This window comes from Bubalus bubalis, chromosome 11 (genome assembly GCF_019923935.1).
Source record: "Bubalus bubalis isolate 160015118507 breed Murrah chromosome 11, NDDB_SH_1, whole genome shotgun sequence".
NCBI lineage: Eukaryota > Metazoa > Chordata > Mammalia > Artiodactyla > Bovidae > Bubalus > Bubalus bubalis.
The window spans coordinates 31,805,712-31,826,924 of NC_059167.1; the positions used below are offsets into that span (position 1 = coordinate 31,805,712).

General features: G+C 41.7%; 1 protein-coding gene across 3 annotated transcripts in view; it reads right to left on the reverse strand.

Moving 5' to 3' along the window:
• Window positions 1–21,213, reverse strand: part of DAAM1 (dishevelled associated activator of morphogenesis 1) — a 183,011-nt gene that overhangs the window by 107,021 nt on the left and 54,777 nt on the right. The gene's annotated exons all lie outside the window — the stretch shown is intronic.

The window sequence follows — 21,213 nt, forward strand, 5'->3', positions numbered from 1 at the left end:
CTTAACATGAGCTAGGAGGGTCAGAGATTTCCAAACAGAAAAGATCAAATAAGTTCACTGATAGAGAGATGGCTGACTAAATTATAGTATACTCACATAAGAGAATCTAACACACTCACTAAAAAGAATGAGGCATCTATGCACATAGATATGAAAAAAAAATGCTCAAGATGCTATGTGATGTATATGCTACATACTACAGGATTGCATATTTTACAGCACTTATAAATACATGTAAGAAATGTTATCGGCAGTAACCTCCAAAATAAAAAGAGGGGATTGGAGAACTACCTTTCACTTCATATCCTTTCAAATTTGAATTTTTACCATAAAAACACTGCAGAATTTTAATCACTACACAGTCTTTTTTAAGCCACAATTATGTGTATGATCCTAGAAAAATTTCTAAGTTATATTGTCAAGTGAAGAAAAGCAACTCAAAGAAAAATGTGTATAACATGTCCCATAATGTCTTTTTAAAATGATATTACACAAAAACCTACATAGCAAAAGGCCTGGAAAAATACACAGTAATTTCCTAACTCTGAGAGATGAGAGGGATGCTGAATAGGCAAGAATGGAAACATACTTTCTGTGAGAGAGAGAGATATATATATGTGTGTTTGTGTGTATATATATATACACACATATATACACACATTTATGATGAGAGCATATTCATGTATAACTGCAGTAGACTTTCAATTTTTAAAGAGAGATGGGGTTGAAAGGGGAAAAAAAGGTGGACTATGAATTGACCCTTGATGAGCTGGAAAGGCAGAGGAGGAGAGCTACATCTGTGCCGGGAAGATGTGGAGAACACAGGCATGGAGTCCAGGGAGGAGCCACAGGGAGTGAAAGCACAGAGGAGGGCTGGTGTGGAGAAGCCGCAGCCCAGGCTAAGAGTCTGGATTTACCCCATGAGCAATTTCGAGTCATACTTAAATGCCCCACCCACCCTACTCTACTTTCGTGGAAAAAAAAAAAAAGTAGAGAAAGCAGATGTGGTTGGGTCTTGATGACTCTCATAGTTCAAAGCTGTGGGCAGGTGACCTTGCTGGAGAAGCTATAGTGACCGCTGAGCACCAGAGAGTACACTGCAGATGATCAGACAATGTATTCACGTCCCCGACCAGAAAGAAATTCAGCACTGCTGAGACACAGAGCTAACACTACTGCTGAGACACAGAGCAGGCACTTCTCAAGATGGGAGAAAAACCTGAGGGTGAGGCAGAGGCCAGCAACTATCCTCTCAAATGATTTCTAGGAGCAGCTCCATAGCAACAGGATCAGAGCTGTGTCACACGCCACCCTCCCCACCCCTGAGTGAATTTAAAACCAATGGGAAGAAGCTATAAGGAGACATAAGGAAGAATTTTCCAATGTCTATGGTTGCGGTAGGATGGAAGTGAGGAGTCCCTGGCTCCACTGTCTTCAGACTAGAGTTCAGTTCAGTTCAGTCGCTCAATCGTGTCCGACTCTTTGCGACCCCATGAACCGCAGCACGACAAGCCTCCCTGTCCATCACCAACTCCCCGAGTCCACCCAAACCCATGTCCATTGAGTCCGTGATGCCATCCAACCATCTCATCCTCTGTCGTCCCCTTCTCCTCCTGCCCTCAATCTTTCCCAGCATCAGGGTCTTTTCCAATGAGTCAGCTCTTTGCATCAGGTGGCCAAAATATTGGAGTTTCAGTTTCAAAATCAGTCCTGCCGATGAACACCCAGGACTGATCTCCTTTAGAATGGACTGGTTGGATCTCCTTGCAGTCCAAGGGGACTCTTCAAAGACTCTTCTCCAACACCACAGTTCAAAAGCATCAATTCTTTGGTGCTCAGCCCTCTTTATGGTCCAACTCTCACATCCATACATGACCACTGGAAAAACCATACCCTTGACTAGACGGACCTTTGTTGGCAAAGTAATATCTCTGCTTTTTATTTTTTTTTTATTTAACTTTACAATATTGTATTGGTTTTGCCATATATCAAAATGAATCTGCCACAGGTATACATGTGTTCCCCATCCTGAACCCTCCTCCCTCCTCCCTCCCCATACCATCCCTCCGGGTCATCCCAGTGCACCAGCCCCAAGCATCCAGTATTGTGCATCGAACCTGGACTGGTGACTTGTTTCATATATGATATTATACATATTTCAATGCCATTCTCCCAAGTCATCTCACCCTCTCCCTCTCCCACAGAGTTCAAAAGACTGTTCTATACATCAGTGTCTCTTTTGCTGTCTCGTACACAGGGTTATTGTTACCATCTTTCTAAATTCCATATATATGCGTTAGTATACTGTATTGGTGTTTTTCTTTCTGGCTTACTTCACTCTGTATAATAGGCTCCAGTTTCATCCACCTCATTAGAACTGATTCAAATGTATTCTTTTTAATGGCTGAGTAATACTCCATTGTGTATATGTACCACTGCTTTCTTATCCATTCATCTGCTGATGGACATCTAGGTTGCTTCCGTGCCCGGGCTATTATAAACAGTGCTGCGATGAACACTGGGGTACACGTGTCTCTTTCAATTCTGGTTTCCTCAGTGTGTATGCCCAGCAGTGGGGTTGCTGGATCATAAGGCAGTTCTATTTCCAGTTTTTTAAGGAATCTCCACAGTTCTCCATAGTGGCTGTACTAGTTTGCATTCCCACCAACAGTGTAAGAGGGTTCCCTTTTCTCCACATCCTCTCCAGCATTTATTGCTTGTAGACTTTTGGATCGCAGCCATTCTGACTGGTATGAAATGGTACCTCATAGTGGTTTTGATTTGCATTTCTCTGATAATGAGTGATGTTGAGCATCTTTTCATGTGTTTGTCAGCCTTCTGTATGTCTTCTTTGGAGAAATGTCTGTTTAGTTCTTTGGCCCATTTTTTGATTGGGTCATTTATTTTTCTGGAATTGAGCTGTAGGAGTTGCTTGTATATTTTTGAGATTAGTTGTTTGTTGCTTCATTTGCTATTATTTTCTCCCATTCTGAAGGCTGTCTTTTTACCTTGCTTATAGTTTCCTTTGTTGTGCAGAAGCTTTTAAGTTTAATTAGGTCCCATTTGTTTATTTTTGCTTTTATTTCCAATATTCTGGGAGGTGGGTCATAGAGGATCCTGCTGTGATGTATGTCAGAGAGTGTTTTGCCTATGTTCTCCTCTAGGAGTTTTATAGTTTCTGGTCTTATGTTTAGGTCTTTAATCATTTTTGAGTTTATTTTTGTGTATGGTGTTAGAAAGTGCTCTAGTTTCATTCTTTTACAAGTGGTTGACCAGTTTTCCCAGCACCACTTGTTAAAGAAATTGTCTTTAATCCATTGTATATTCTTGCCTCCTTTGTCAAAGATAAGGTGTCCATATGTGCGTGGATTTATCTCTGGGCTTTCTTCTCTGCTTTTTAATATGCTATCTAGGTTGGTCATAACTTTCCTTCCAAGAAGTAAGCGTCTTTTAATTTCATGGCTGCAGTCACCATCTGCAGTGATTCTGGAGCCCAGAAAAATAAAGTCTGACACTGTTTCCCCATCTATTTTCCCATGAAGTGATGGGACCGGATGCCATAATCTTCGTTTTTTGAATGTTGAGCTTTAAGCCAACTTTTTCACTCTCCTCTTTCATTTTCGTCAAGAGGCTTTTTAGTTCTTCTTCTCTTTCTGCCATAAGGGTGGTGTCATCTGCATATCTGAGGTTATTGATATTTCTCCCGGCAATCTTGATTCCAGCTTGTGCTTCCTCCAGCCCAGCGTTTCTCTTGATGTACTCTGCATATAAGTTAAATAAGCAGGGTGACAATATACAGCCTTGATATACTCCTTTTCCTATTTGGACTAGAGTTACCTGTTAGAAATGCCTAAAGGGTAAGGTACCCCAACTCTCAGATGGGAGAGGGGAGAGAAATCAGAGATTTTCAGTAGGTATTGATTTGAGCTTCTCACTCCAGCTTCAATTTCAGCAGTTCTGCTTTTAACCTTTTGGATATTGACATATTATCTTATAAAAACATCCTGTGGCTACTCACTGCAATTATAAGAACATGTAAAGGTCACACAACAGCCTCCAAGGGGCATTACAATCTGGCTTCTGACCACCCCTCCCCTGACCCCGTCATGTAGAGCTCTTTGTATGAGTCATTGCACTTCAACTATGCTGGCCATGCTGACTCCTGCCTTGGGGCCTTTGTATCAGCCTTGAACCTTTGTATCAACCCTTGAACCATATCCTTGACAAGCATGTTCTGGCCACACCTATGCATGGCTGATTCTTCTCATCATTAAGGCCTCAGCATGATTTCACTTTCTCAGGAAGCCAACCCAACCACTGTATCTGCCACAGTCCTGTGCAATGCTCCCATCACTCTCTGTCTCTTTACCCTGTCTGAAGACCTTCAGGGCAAGTATCACCATTTCAAATTATCCTATGTGGTTATTTCATGGGGCAGGGCCTTGCACATATTGTTCACTGCTGTGCCCTCAGTACATAATACTACATGGGACACATGGATATGTCTCACATATTTAACTAGAAGAACAGTCAACTTTTACATAAAATTTCATTTAAACAAAGGACATTATTTAAAAAAAAAAAATGTTTAGACTATGAGACATGCAGATGCAAGTCAAGGAGTCCTGAAGCTGTATCTGTAAGATTTAAATTAAAAAAAAAGAAATGTATCCATACATTATTTACACAATTAAAAATAAAAGTGTACACACAAAAAACCAGAAGCAAATGTGTTGACATTTAACAATGGTTAATTCTGCATAATGAAGAAAGGGATGAACTTTGTTCTTGTCCAACTTATGGACTTATGGTGTCTCTTCCAAATTACAGAATCCAATTCCAGAATCTGTCACCAGCTTTTCTTGATTGTGTCATTAATACAATGATGCAAACTTGGCTGAAAATTTTCACCAATAACTATGATTTGAAAACACTTCTAGAGAAACCCTCCACTCACTTAAGGGATAGTGGCCTCCAAAAGCTAGCAACTGGAAGTCTCTGAGTTGGGAAGGGAGAAAAGAGGTTAAGAGCAAAGTATCTGTCACAGAGCCTATATGATGACCTAATAAAGACCTTGCCGAGATACCTAATATTTCATTCTGTTGAAGCAGACATCTCCTGGCTTAGGGAGTACCTGTACAAGGTCCTATGAGCCATATGTAGTACCTTGGATTCCCTTGGTAAACGTGTATTAGTATCTACTATATACCAGGCATGACAGTAGGTACCTAAGGATACAGAAGGGAAGCGGTGATTAGGAGCTTCTAATCCCGTGGGAGAGAGATCTTGAGGGTGCTTAGCTGCTCAGTCATGTACAACTCTGCGACCCATGGACTACAGCCCACTAGGCTTCTCTGTCCATGGGATTCTCCGGGCAAGAATACTGGAGTGGGTTGCCATGCCCTCCTCCAGGGGATCTTCCTGACACAGGGATTGAACCCACATCTGTGTCTCCTGCACTGCAGGCGGATTGTTTACCCACAGAGCCATTGAGGAAGCCCCGAGAGAGAGCAGTGCTCCAATTAATTATAACAAAATTAATATGACATATCATATAGTACATGCTATGTAATAAAGCATGAACACTGTAGGGGAGAAATTGGTCCCTGATGCTTGTGGGGAATTTTGACAGATATCAGAAAGCAGAGCATTTAGACAGACTGAACAGTGCCAAGAAAAGCATGAGTTGGGAAGGGGCAAGGAGTACACAGGAAGTGAGGGGTGGTACATACAGCACAGGTATAACATCTTCTGAGAGCTGAGCCCTGGAGGGCTCAAAACCCACCAATGGCTCCCAACACCATTCTAAATTGGCTTTCAGTGCACCATCAAATCCAAATCCAACTCACTGCTTCTGTTTTTTTTTTTACTTCCTTAAAAGTATCCTAGGGACTTTCCTGGTGATCCAGTGATTAAGACTCCATGCTTCCAACACAGGGGGTGTGGGTTTGATCCCTGGTCAGGGAACTAAGATCCCACATGCAAAAAAAAAATTAAAAGCATAAAAAAATAAGATAAAAAGTATGCTACACTTAGCCAACAGATAGCTTTCCATGCCCCATAAACATCTCGCCCTCCCATTTTCTTCTATCCAGGTGGTTCACTCACTTCCTCTGCCCTTCCCTTTGTCGACTGTATCCCCAGGCTGACAGTACCAGTCCTGAGAGCACTCAGTGCAGGTAGCCTCATCCACTGCTGGTGGTAGACGAAATCTGGTTCAACATTTCCAAGGGCAATTTACCAAGGACTTAGAATGGTCACAATTTTTGACTGAGAGTTTCTACTTTTGGAAATATATTCTAAGGATATATTCAAAGATACAATCAAAGGTGTTTTCACAAAAATTATCTCAAACCATGATCTTTAAGAGCAAATAAACAAGGGCATAGAATAGATGCTAGTGATAGAGAACTATGTGAAGAGTAAACAAGTTATGGTACAACTAGTTGGTAGACCACAATCCAGTCCTTTGCAACAGAATATTTACTACAAGGATGTATCATACAGCACAGGGGATATAGCCAATATTTTATAAAAACTATGAAAGGAATATAATCTATAAAAATTCTGAATCACTGTTATATACCACTTGCAAATCAACTATAACTTAAAAAATTAAAAAGTATATTTAATGACATGCAAATCCTTAGAATATATGAAATAAAGAATAAGTAGGTATACACCGTCTCATTTATGTACAAAAAAGAACTATACAGGAGCAGGGGGCAAGGACAAGAGAAATACACCAAATATGAGCTGCAGTTAGCGCATGTCAGCTGTGTGGATTACTCTTAAAAAACCCAAAAAGTCTTGTATTCTCCAGTTGTTCTCAAAATTAAGATATACTACTTTCATAATTGATAAAACAGGATAAGATTTTTTTAAACCACTTTATATGACTATTAATGTGACAGAGGAGGGGAGTATGTGTATACAAAAATGTTCCCATCAAAAACTTCTAAGTTATGGTGATCTACATACCCGCTTCTCAAACTATCTGTGGTGAAGGATGGTGTTCTCGTCTGTTACAAACATATTTTTGTAAAATATGGTACAATATTTCAGCAATGTCAAACTGCTCTAAGGCTCCCTCAAAGTGTGCAATTCTTGCACTTTGTTAACCAGCACGGGTAGGCAGCAATGGTACTGATGTACACCAGGAGATGGGAAATAAGACTTACTAAACTGTAAGTGTTCATGTTTGTCTCTTGTGTGTGTCTTCAGGGTAGGAATCACATCCCATTCAAGTGTCCTACATACCCTACCACTCCCAGTCCATAAACTGAAGGCTCTTCGGAGGCTCCTGTCCAGGTCTGACTATACACACATGTGTGTATGAGGGACTGTGGGACGCAGTGTCCAGGCTATTCAGAGACAAGGTTAAGAAACAAAAGCAGGTGAAGACCAACTCATGAAGGGCCACAGGACCAGGCTCAGCCCTCAAGTTCACTGGCAGGCAGTCTTGCTAACCTACCCATTTGAACACAGTCTTGGCCCTGTTAGCATTTTGAGATCTCCATGATAGACAGTCAACAGGTAAGGTAATTTGTGGTCTGGGTCTTTCTTTCCCCACTGAAAAGTCAACTCCATAGGGGAAAGTGCCCATGGCGTGTGCTGCACCTCACATGGGTAGGAGGGCAACCACTGTATTTGAGAAATGAATAAAGAGGGCAGTTACTTTACTTGAGCATTTTACAAGTTGTTTCACTTAAACCTAAATTATGTCAATAATACATTCTGGCGATATTGAAAAGGGGCGCAGAGGAAACATTAAGATCTAAAAAAAGTCCATCCAAAGCATTTTTCAAGTTAAAAAAAAATGCCAATAGTTCTATAAACAAAAGAATATTAAGGAGTCTTGGCTAGTTTCTAAGATGAGTAATAAGATATAGAGCCCATTACATCTAAGGGCCTAACTGAAGTCATTTTAATAAGGACAAATACTGCCTTTGATAGGTGATTTGTGTTTAAAAGTCTCAGTAAAGCCCAAAGACCAAGTTTTTATGCTGGCTCCTCTGTGGAAGGAAAAAGGGATGAAAGTAAGAGAAAATGCCTTTAGGGAGCTTATTTGATTTGAACGAAGCAGGGGGGGAAAAATCAAGTGAAGTAAAACATAATTACTAATTTTGATTAGTATTATAGGGGATGCCAGAAGAAAATGAAAGAAAATGGTGGTGATGGTGTTGGTGGGAGGGGACAGCTACTTTAGCAACTGTGATCTGAGAGGGGGCATTTAAACTGAGGCCTGATGGATAAATGGGACCAGCTCTGCGGTGTGTCAGGGAAGAGGACTCCAGGCTGCAAGAGTGTGAGCAGATACCCTGGGCAGGTGGAGACCTTGGCACATTTGAGTCAAGAAGGAAGATAAGTGGGGCTGGAGCATAGTGGGTAACAGGAGTGCCATTGAGAGAGACTAGGCTGCAGAGGGCAGGGGCCCAGACCGTAGGGCTTCATACACTGGAGTCAGGGGTCTGGGATTTTTCTCAGCACATCATAAATCCGACTTGTCACTTAGTTCTGCAGTGTCTCCTGGATGTGGTCCAACTTCCTGGGCTGGACCACAGGACCCTCCATGGCCTGCCATTGCCTCCTCTATTTCTACCTCTCCTCCCACATTCTGAACGCTGTGCACCCCACGCCCAGCCCACTGTCCACAGCAGCAGTTTCACCTCCAAGCCCATCCCTCCACAGTCCCATTAGCCTAGGTGTTCTCTTCCTTACCTATTCTCCACTTAACAGTCAAGATCTAATCCAGTACTGCTGCTTTTATGAGTCTTAAATGTCCCAGAGGCGATCACACATTTCTTTACACACCCCCAGCATCATATACATAGTTGAGTCTTTTTTTGGGTTGCTTTTTTAAAAAATACATGTCTGTTTCCCCCATGAAACTATGAGATCCTGAAGACAGGGACCAAGCTTCATTCAGTCCCTGGCACACAGTATATTCGCAATGTTTGCCGAATGCAAAAGCACAAATGCCTAAGTGAACAGATGGTCTCCTCTCTGAACTTCAGTAGGGTGCGACTGGGTGTTCTTCCCACAGTTGCCTCTAGATCTGCTTTTCACCACTGCCAAAGTATTTGAAGGCAATCAGATCACCAAGTGCTTTTTAGCTACTTGTCAAGATTTTTGATGCTGACAGTAGCCCCACAAACAGACTTCATCCTCGGGGGGAGGTGTTTACAGCTTCCTTAGAGTGAGAAATTTCTCTCTGGCTGAACTAACTGGTACTTGATTTTTCTCCCCATCCTCAAGTAAACTCCACTGGAAACAGACCTGCTGATAGAATCTTACAGACATTTTCCACACTCCTTACTTTCAGTGAACACTTTGCCCAAGATGTATGCACTTACTCAGCTCTCATACATGAACCTCCTCAACAGGCCAGACTCATTGTGAGGTGTTCAAGAAATAGATGAAAAACCCTCAGAGATCAGGGAGGTCACACCTAGTTGGGACATTTAGAGAGCAGTGAAGTTGGTTTTTCTGTCTACTGAAGAGAAAATGTGCAGTTAATGAAACCAGGGACCTGTGTTTGTACATCTTGGCCCCCTTTTAATCAGATCAGCCTGAGGGAAAGGACTAATTCCACCATTTCAGCTGGGCCCTCAACCAGAACACATCTTCTCCTCTAAGCTTCTGGCACTGCTGCAGAGGGGAAGAGGGCACTTCTGGGACATCCAATGCGCAATCCATCTATAACATTACAGATGACTATTGCTATGCCATGCACAAGGAAGCAATTAAAAAGCTACTTAAGATTCTGGAGCAGGTGCATTTTGCTTAGCAAAGAATCAGAAATGCAATCCATCTGTGGCCTAGCTCAGAGTCATTTGTACTGTTCTTTACCCAAACAAACAAATCTCTCTATGTGATAACAGACAAAAAATGAGGGCCAAATTTTCAGGAATGTTGATGATGATTAAGATGACTGAAAAAAACAAAACCACTAGAGAACAAAAACAGTCCACAAGAAAACCCCCTTCAGTAGTTTTCCTTTGATAATGCCAAGTCACAATACATACGTAACATGGAAAGTTTGTTTTCCACAAAGCTGCACACAGACAGTACCCAACATATGGGCGGAACTGGAAGGTCATGTTGACAAATAGATTTACACGGATACATACATCATTCTGGGCTTCCCCGGTGGCTCAGATGGTAAAGAATCTGCCTGCAATGTGGGAGATGCAGGGTCAATCTCTGGGTCGGGAAGATCCCCTGGAGAAGGGAATGGCAACGCACTGCAGTACTTTTGCCTAAAGAATTCCATGGACAGAGGAGCCTGGTGAACTGCAGTCCACAAGGTCACAAAGAATCAGACACGACTGAGCAACTAATACTTTCACACTTTCATACGTCACTCTAACTGGCTCATCAGGTACACGTGCCACACATGTATAAGATGGCTGAGGCTGCCACTGGCTAAGTTACCAACGTTTTCCTCTCATCAAAGTGGTTACAAGGGAAATAGCTTACCTGCTCAAGGAAGGGAAAAAAGGAGATGGCGAGCTCCTGTCTTCCATCAACTTGGTTAAACAGTTGCGAGTGTCTGCATGCACACATGAAGCGCAGTGGGGACTATGTATTTGAGCCCCATGTCTATTATTTTAATCAAGATGGACAGTATTTCACATTTAATTCTCCAATTATTCTTTCCCCAATAAAATATTGTCATTGTTTATTACAAATGGTTTCTGGAATTTCAGAAACAATGTCACAGGCATAAAAAGAAGGACAAGAAAAAAAGAAATTATGCCCCAAGAGCATTTTAAAGAGAAAAGTTAAGAAAACCCTCAGTTTTAATCATCGAACCTATTATTTTCAGAGCTGCAGTTTACCTCACATTTTGCAGAGGGCCCTAACATATGACTTGGGTTTCAGCAACATGTTAATGTTAACCTAAATTCTCTTATCAACAAGAATGTGAAGGGGAAAAATGGCTTTGCTTCTTTCCTTGGCCATCTCTCTCCCCTCTCACATTCCTCATGTCTGGTTTCATTTCCCAAGAACACCAGATGCCAAGTACTATTTGGAGCTTTAAAAAATAATGAGAGGCAGTCTAAAGGTTGTAGGAGAAACCTTTGAAAGAGAATGTGTTTTCCCTGTAAGTTTCAACATCCTCTGCACCAGGAAACGGAAAGGGTGTTTCTAGTGTGTCCAATGGAGGGACAGCCCTTCCCACACACTTGGTCCCAAAAGGGTGTTCTAATAGGCCACTTCTTGGATGGCTCCTGGAAATTCACCCAGCATTCAGTCCTCTCAACCCAGTGACTTTTCTGAGACAAGAGAAGAACAATGAGGGCACCCCACCATGGATGGAGAAACCAAAATCCAAACATTCAAATAAGGCACAGGGACCCTGAAAACCCTCCCTGCCCACTGCGTAAGCAGGGCAGCAAAAGCCCAGCACACTCCCTCCTCTACGTTTGCCTGCATCAGTGTAGGTGTTGGGGTGGCGGAGGGCAGTAGTAATTGCAAAGTGGAAGCCAGAACCAGTCCCCTTCCTTCCCTACTTCCTCCTGAGATAAGGGAGGAAGGAACCCAAGTGAAGTCCATGCACACCCTCAAGCAGACCAAGCTTCAACCAGCACATAATTAACAACCTTATTCCAGGCCCAAGCCATGGACTCCTGCCAGAAAACCACCCCTCCTCGTGTAAAGAGCAAAGGGAAGGACCTCCAGGTCTTCACCCTGAAGAGCTGGCAGTAACTACTCTGTCATGACTCAATACTTTAACCATGGGTTAGAGCATAAATCCCTAAAGCCCATATAACACATATCTCAAGCTAGGAAGTTTGTGCTGTTCACGTGACAGAAACTAGTCTGGAAGCCAGGACATCTCGTCTAGATCATCTGGGAGAAGAGCCAAACCAAGTGTCATAAGAGCTCCCCATCAAACAAAGCACAGCCTCGGCGGAGGGCCTGTGCCCGTGGGCCTGCTGACCTGTTGCTAGTCTGTGAGTAGAGTCAATAAACAAATTTAAATCCAAGCTGTAAGAAATGCAAATCATTTTCACCCTTGAGTTTCTATCTCCCTGCCTCTCAGGGACCCACTTAGAGTCTATAAAGACAAATTTAAATGTAGGGGTTATACACAAGAAGCTACAACTCAACAGCCAGCTTTATCACATCAAAGCTCTCTACTATGCCATGAGGCCAAGTTTTGCTTTCAGTGAATATGTAAAAGAATGCAACTTTCCTAAATCACCTAGCAGCTCTTTCAGCAACAGTATGACAGTAAGCTATCACAGTTGCCAGAAAAGAGTACTTGTGCATTTCAGGACACCCGCAATCACCTGTTGTCTATATGCTCTGGTCCTCTGCTGATCCAATTGAAATAACCCCCAAGGGTCAGAGTCCTCACCACTACAGGTCAATCTTGTTATTTAGTTGCTCAGTCATGTCCAACTCTTTGAGACCCCATGGACTGTAGCCCGCCAGGCTCCTCTGTTCATGGAATTTCCCAGGCAAGAATACTGGAGTCGGTTACCATTTTCTTCTCCAGGGTGATCTTTCTGACCTAAGGATTGAACCAGCATCTCCTGCATTGGCAGGTGGTTTCTTTACTGATGAGCCACCAGGGAAGCCCCACAGGTCAATAAAGAACCTCTTAATGTGTCTCCCCATTGAAATGACCATACTTTAGGTAGTTATGGTTTCAGACTTTCTCAAACAAGTAGCCAACCCTTTGGTGCCATCTACACAGAAAATGCAAATGATGTTAAAAAGACACCGTCCTAAAAGAACAACAGTACTAGGCATTTTTGGAAACAATGGAAATAATTCCAATAAATTCTGAGAGAGAAGAGGGTGGATAGATATATACAGTTGACTCTTGGACAACGAAGGGGTGAGGGGCTCTGATCCTCCACACTGTCGAAATTCTAAGCATTATTTACAGTTGGCCCTCTGTATACTCGGCTCCCCTGCATCCACGGTTCTGCACACGAGCATCCAACTAACTGCGGATCATCTAACACTGTAGTATTTACTGCTAAAACAACTCCATGGCCAAGTGGACCTGCGCAGTTCAAACCTGTGTTGTCTGAGGGTCAACTGCACTTGGTTTGAACAATTATGTTTTCCAAATCTTCAAGCCAAGTTTTATGTGATTTAGAGAGGATAAACTAGGGGTACTCTAAGCCAAGAATTCATGACACATCCTCCCAGTAATGTTAAGTCCTTTTCCCCAGTGAAGCTATAAGATGTGGTCCTCTGGAAAAGTGACTATTGCTACTGACCCTCATAGCCCCAAACCAGACGCTGTTCAATCTCACTCCTTCTCAAACTATATTTACCATCAAGGCCAAGTGTGGGTATAATTTTTATTTCTACATAAGCCTCCATGGAAAACAACTTCTCTTGGCATCGTAGGGAAACTACAGGTCTCTGGACTAAAAATTAAGAAATAAAAACTCGCCTAAAGGGTTTACATGTTTTCATGTTTCCTGAAAGCAAATTTTAAACCTCACTGAACACATTTCATCTTTTCATGTTCTTCTAACTACTTTTATGCCAAGATCACATGTGCAACAAGAGGAAATAAAACAAAACACCATGCAGAACAAAAGTTCTTGGTTAAAATTAGCCTCACTCTCTGGTAACTATTAAGAAACTCTCATCTTTTTCAAGGTAAATGTAGCTTTTGAGTTAGGGGAAAACAGATGAGCAGATACAATATGACAGGCAGCCGTGGAGTCACGACCTGGGTTCAGATACCCACTTAGACACATGTTTTGGCGAGTGACTTCAAAACAGACTTCAGCATTCTGAAGCCCTCTATAAATGTTTGATGGATTTTAAATGGACATCACAAAAGGAAGTGAGAACTACATTAAAAAGTTGGAAGGTGGGTTTATATTTGTTAGCTAGTGTTTGGTGGAACTATGTTAACCAGACTCCTCTCCCTGCCATTCCTGTGTGTATCAGCAGAACGAATTCCTGGAATGAGACGGATTTAATCTCTATAGGGCAGCTGTCACCACTGAATCAAGCGCTCTGCAGGTTAGTCAGCTTATCTGCAAATTGTGGGAAAGTCTCTGAGGGTTTGAGGGCAGCGTAGAAAAGGCATTTAAAAAATTAGCCTTCTTGTATATTTTGAAGCACTCAACAGGTTTAATATTTCAATCTAACCACGTACACAAAAGTTACCACACAGCACACCCAGCTGAGTCACCGCAACGACGCTGACATTTACAACACTGACCTGATTCCTCTTCACATTTTCTTCAATCACTGATCTCATCTATTTATTATTCTACTTGCGACATCTGAAGGCAGCCTGTCCGCCCAGGAAGGTCATTGTGAACCGGTCACCAAGGTAGAAAACCTACTGCAAGCACCTGGGGCCACTGGCTTTCCCAGTGTTGCCTCAGAAAGAACACTCTGAACAAGTGTGAACACAGCCACAGTTTGCCATTATAGGTGTGAAAAATGTTTAAGGAAAGCTAAGTACACAGTGATTCTTGGGTTCCAAATTACAGTGTGGTGAGCTCTTTACTAGATAGATGCTGAGTCTCTCCACACCCCTGCTGCTCTGAGGGGCTCAGTTTGGGCCAGGCCAGCACCACACCTATGCTCGGGCTGTTCCTAATGAGTCCTGCTCATGATGAGGAGACAGCACCCACCCAGAAACAACGAATCAGATGATGGAACTGTATTATGAAAACTGAAACTCCCTTCAAAAGAAGTACCCTACCCTTCATAAAAATTCTACCTTTAAATTTTACATAATAATTCTTCAAGAGAGGTTTATGGAAAGATGATCGTAAAAGCTTCCATGGAAGGCAAGTTCAGGGGTAGAAAGAAGGTAGTAAAGAGGCACTCTGGCCTCCAAGTGTTCAGGTCTTGTGTGGTTCTGGTGTGTGTGTGTGTGCATGTGTGTGTTAGTCACTCAATTGTGTCCAATTGTTTGCAAGCCCCTGGGCTGTAGTCTGCCAGGCTCTTCCATCCATGGGATTTCCCAGGCAAGAACACTGGACTGGGTTGCCATTTCCTTTTCCAGGGGATCTTCCCAACCCAGGGAATGAACCTGGGTCTCCTGCACTGCAGGCAGATTCTTTACCATCTGAGCCACCAGGGAAGCCTGGCTCTGGTGAGTGCTGTTCTTAAATCAGAACTGCCCAGCCCTTTGAGAGACACGCATGCTTCTAATGATGAGAAGTAAAGGCAGGAATTTCATGTCAGCCTATGAAACTAATGTTCAAAGACACAGTACTCAAAACACCTAGAGAAAAAAAGCTTTGACATAGGATTTCCCCAGTCTCCTTTCATGATAGGAAACTCCATAAGCACTTAGATGTACAACCTTCCAAAATCAGAACAAACATTTTTTATAACTGGGGTGGGAACAAGGCAGATGAGGGAGAAGACCAGTTTGGGGGGGAAAAAAAAAGGCAATAAAAAACCCTCTGCCCATCAATGGGCCATCTAATAATCAGAGAAGGGGGAAATCAATTGTATCACGATCTGGCAATTACTATTGTTGTTTCTAATGCACTTGCCCATTGATCCACAACTAAGAATTTCTAGATTCCATCAGTTCATTTCAGTTCAGTCGCTCAGTCATGTCCAACTCTTTGCAACTCCATGGACTGCCCCAATGCACCTAGATTCCACATGTAGGAATTAACCTACTGACATACTTACACACGACAGAGAAATATTAACAAGAATGTTCACTATAACATTATGACAAAAAGAAAACAGGGTTCATTACTTATAATAGAGAATATCTAATGTCCTTCAATGGAGAAGGCAATGGCACCCCACTCCAGTACTCTTGCCTGGAAAATCCCATTGACGGAGGAGCCTGGTAGGCTGCAGTCCATGGGGTCGCTAAGAGTCGGACACGACTGAGCAACTTCACTTTCACTTTTCTCTTTTCATGCACTGGAGAAGGAAATGGCGACCCACTCCAATATTCTTGCCAGAGAATCCCAGGGACGATGGAGCCTGGTGGGCTGCCATCTATGGGGTCGCACAGAGTCGGACACAACTGAAGCGACTTAGCATAGCATAGCATAGCAATGTCCTTCAAAGGGAGATTGTTTCAATAAATGATGGGGCATCCACAGTATAAATCACTGGTTCTCATACTCTGATACCCAGGCTTTATACTATACCAATCATATGAAACTCTCCAGTACTGGGGGCTTGGGTAATTTTTCAAATTTCACAGGTAATTCCAATGTGCAGGCAATTTTGAGAACTAGTATTATAGAATCTGGCTGCCCTTGTAGCTCAGACAGCGAAGAATCTGCCTGCAATGCAGGAGACCTGGGTTTGGTCCCTGGGTAAGGAAGAGCCCCTGGAGAAGGAAATGGCAACCCACACCAGTATTCTTGCCTAGAGAATTCCATGGACAGACCATGGGGTCACAAAGAGTCGGACATGACTGAGCAACTAATGCACACATTACAGAATCTTATGCCTGGTTTCAAAGAATATGCCAAGTCCACAGATACTGACCGGGAAATATCTAACTTATTCAGAGTGGGGAAAAAAGAAATTATGTTGAAAAATACACATACATCACCATTTATGTCAAAACTGTGTTTGTGGCTACACATAAGCACACATATACACACACACATACCCCTGTAACTCTATATATGTGAATGCATAGAAATGCTTCCAGAATTGGAAGTATTAAAGTCACTAAAGTATTTTGCCAAATGCTTGGCATATGGAAGATGCTCAATAAATGGTGGTTATTACTTTCACATATGTCCAAGCTTGGGGAAGCCTACTGGAATAGTTTCACATGGATAATGAACTCATAAATGCATCATGCAAATTCAAGTTTTCTATTGAAAGTAGAAAGTCTGCAAGACTTCTCAATAAAACTCCATCAAAATTTTAAGTATATACCTGAATAACTTGTTAATAGTTATACCTATTGTTTTATTAAAAATTACAGCTTGCTTTCTGCATACCTTCAACCCATGCCCCAAAATGAGACAGCTTCATTGTCAACATTATATTGATTTGGAGTCGTTCTATGTCAGCCAACAAATCTGAAAATGTCAATGTAAATGCTAGATGCAACCTTGATGAACACATAGAAAAAGAATATTCCCAAGCCTGCAAACACCAGCTATAGGAATAATAACGTTACAAATTAAAAAAAAAAAAAAAAAAAAAAGTTTTGCTATCAATTCTGCAGACTGCAAGAGGAAACTGGAGAATTTCTGGTTCACTAAAGTCATTATGTTGAAACTTCATTTGGTCACAGGGCTGGTTAGAAGAGAGGGTGGGAAGTTCTATTCTTTGTTCCTTTTATTTGCCTCTGTTTCAGTTATACTTCTATTGTAGACTGGAAATCACAAGGTATCACAAATAGAGCCAGGAGACTTCAGAAGGAAGAAAGCTTAGTACTTGGTATGTTTTTAAGATGCAATCACGTATACTTTAAATTTTTTTTTAAAAGGTAATAAATTCAGTACAATTTTCAAAATTCTTCTCTACTTTTAGGTACTTTGAAAAGGTATACATATTCCATATTTACTTGGGTGCCGAATGTTTGGCTACAACAACTTTAAAGTTGGTTTCTGGAAATATTCTCTCAAGGACATGTTTCTGAGGTTCCACTTTTAAAAGGTGAAATGGCTGGGGTCCTCCTTAGTGATCAATAAAAAATGGAATCACACTGCTTGTAGAACCAAATGAAAACATGGTGACTGTATGAATGTATAAGGTAAGAGATGGTCTTTCCAGGACCACATTAAGATTTCATCAAGGAATGTTATGAAACTGAGGTCTGTATGCTGACAACAGTCCTATAAGATAAGATTATATTTCCTGGTCACACTTTCCAAAAGTGTATGTCATTGAAACCTGAGTTCTTCAAATATCACTAAATATTATTCATTGCAAACAGCTGGAAAGAAAATAAATCATTCTCAAGAACAGCAAAATGATCACCAGTATACTAGTATCATTCCCAGGGAAATAAAGTTACCATTACTTTGGAAGCAAATGCCTACTAGTAAAAGTGAAAGTAAAATGGATTTTTCTGAGGTCATTAGAAGACACTAAAATGTAAGCGTGCACAGCTCATAGACAATGATGACAAGGTCTGAACAAATCAGCATGTCAATATGACATGCCTATCAAGCTTTGGGAAAATAGCAAAGAGAAAAGACAATTATTCTGATATCTGTTAATAGGCTGCTCTGGCAACTGAGTTCCAAGTCACTTCCAGAAATCTCAGCTGGCCTTGGAGAACTGGATAATGATGCCATTTCTGGGTGCTAAGAAGCCATCCAAAAGCAGAGCCTTGAAGAAGTACAAAGACAAGGTACACGCTCTCAGAAAAACAGTGTTTTCCTTTCAATATGTACTTCAAAACAGTCTAACCTGTACACAAAGCAATGAAGAGAGACCTTGAGGATGAGGGAAAAGGTAAAGTGAGAGCTAAGTGGGAATATACCAAGGACACAAGAGCACAGGTGTTGAGTGAGTGAACTGATAAATACATATTATTTCTTTTCATTAAAACCAAGCTAACAGTCAACCCAAATAGAAATTACCAGCAGCTACAATAGACTGTGTCTTCTTATTGGTGATTTCTCTCTGTGTGATAAACATCCTTGGAAAGCTATGCACATAGCCAAATAAACAATTCTGAAACTGTAGGAGTCAAACAAATAGTGAGGAAGGATCCTTATTAAATTTTCATCATTAGTTACTATACATGGGTGACCACATTCCTGATTTAAACCCAGGCCAAAAAAAAGTTCTCCTACCATCATCAAAAGGAAAGTGTGAAGGAAGCTGATACTATCCAATATGCCCTCTCCACCCAACTCTAATTTTCTACATAATTAGGTGAAAGTAGTAATTGTTTTATTGGGTAATTTAAGAAGACTAGACACTAAAGGCAATGGCACCCCACTCCAATACTCTTGCTTGGAAAATCCCATGGATGGAAGAGCCTGGTAGGCTGCAGTCTATGGGGTCGCTCAGAGTCGGACACAACTGAGCAACTTCACTTTCACTTTTATGCATTGGAGGAGGAAATTGCAACCCACTCCAGTATTCTTGCCTGGAGAATCCCAGGGACGGGGGAGCCTGGTGGGCTGCCGTGTCAGGAGTCGCACAGAGTCGGACACGACTGAGGTGACTTAGCAGCAGCAGCCGCAGACACTAAAGAGACTGCTTCTCTTGCAAAGTTTGTTCTCAATGAAATAACAAGACTGTTTTAAATTGTTACTTCATCTCAAGTACCAAGCCTGGAGTAGTTGGACTGAGGTTAATATTTGGACTTCATATTCTGTAAAACAATACTAAACAGCCAAAAGATATCAAATGGTTAAATATGGGAAGCTATCACTAAAAGACTGCTTGAAAGATTTAGAGTGCCTCTCAGTGTAATGAAATACAGCCATTAAAAAGAATGAGCCATCTTTCTGATGTTCAGAGGTATAAAATATATTAAATTAAAAGTCCAATTTGCATAATAACTATGGTATATCATAAACACAGGAAGGCTATGCTTATTTAAACATGCACATGAAAAAATAGCAGATACAAAAGCCAATAAAGAGTAGCTCTTTGGAGAATAAAATGAAGATTGGAGGAGGGCTTGCTTGTATTTGAAAAGTGAAGGTCACTCAGTCGTGTCTGACTCTTTGTGACCCCATGGACTATACAGTCCATAGAATTCTCCAGGCCAGAATACTGGAGTGGGCAGCCGTTTGCTTCTTCAGGGGATCTTCCCAACCCAGGGATCGAATCCAGGTCTCCCGCATTGTAGGCAGATTCTTCACCAGCTGAGCCACTAGGGAAGCCCTTGCATTTAGTTCCTTCTATTTTATTTATTTATTTTAGCATGGACTTGGACTACTTTTTTGCCTTAATTATCCAGCTGTTTCTGAAACTTTAGCAATATTTGTTTGTAACCAGTCTTTTTAAAAATTAAATAACTCTCATTTATCAACCCTCTTTAACATGCCAGGCACTTTCAATGCCCTTTACATTCATTCATTATCTTGGTTAATCAAAGAGATAAGCCATTAGTCCTTAAGTGTCTCTTTTTGTCCTTCTGGGACCACAGTTCAGTTCAGTTCACTCCCTCAGTCGTGTCCAACTCTGCGACCCCACAGATTGCAGAACGCCAGACTACCCTGTCCATCACCAACTCCCGGAGCTTGCTCAAACTCATTTCCATTAAGTCGGTGATGCCATGTCCCCTTCTCCTGACTTCAATCTTTCCCAGCATGGGTCGTTTCCAATGAATCAGTTTTTAGCATCAGGTGGCCAAAATACTGGAGTTTCAGCTTCAGCATCAGTCCTTCCAACAAATATTCAGGACTGATTTCCTTCAGGATGGACTGGCTGGATCTCCTTGCCATTGAAGGGACTCCCAAGAGTCTTCTCCAACACTACAGTTCAAAAGCATCAGTGCTTCAGTGCTCAGCTTTCTTTATAGTCCAACTCTCACACACATACATGACTACTGGAAAAACCATAGCTTTCACTAGATAGACCTTTGTTGGCAAAGAAATATCTCTGCTTTTTAATATTCTGTCTAGGTTAGTAATCATTTTTCTTCCAAGGAGCAAGTGTCTTTTAATTTCATGGCTGCAGTCACCATCTGCAGTGACTTTGGAGCTCAAAAAAAATAAAGTTTGTCACTCTTTCCACTGCTTCCCAATCTATTTGCCACGAAGTGATGGGACTGGATGCCATGATCTTAGTTTTCTGAATGTTGAGCTTTAAGCCAACTTTTTCACTCTCCTCTTTCACTTTCATCAAGAGGCTCTTTAGTTCTTCTTCACTTTCTGCCATCGGGGTGGTGTCATCTGCATATCTGTGATTATTGATATTTCTCCTAGCAATCTTGATTCCAGCTTGTCATTCCTCCAGCCCAGCATCTCTCATGATGTACTCTGCATATAAGTTAAATAAGCAGGGTGACAAAATCCTTGATGTACTCTTTTCCCAATTTGGAACCAGTCTGTTGTTCCATGTCCAGTTCTAACCATTGCTTCCTGACCTGCATACAGATTTCTCAGGAGGCAGGTCAGGTGGTCTGGTATTCCCACCTCTTTCAGAATTTTCCACAGTTGATTGTGATCCACACAAAGGCTTTGGCGTAGTCAATAAAGCAGAAGTAGATGTTTTTCTGGAGCTCTCTATTTTGATGATCTAACGTTTGTTGGCAATTTGATCTCTGGTTCCTCTTCCTTTTCTAAGACCAGC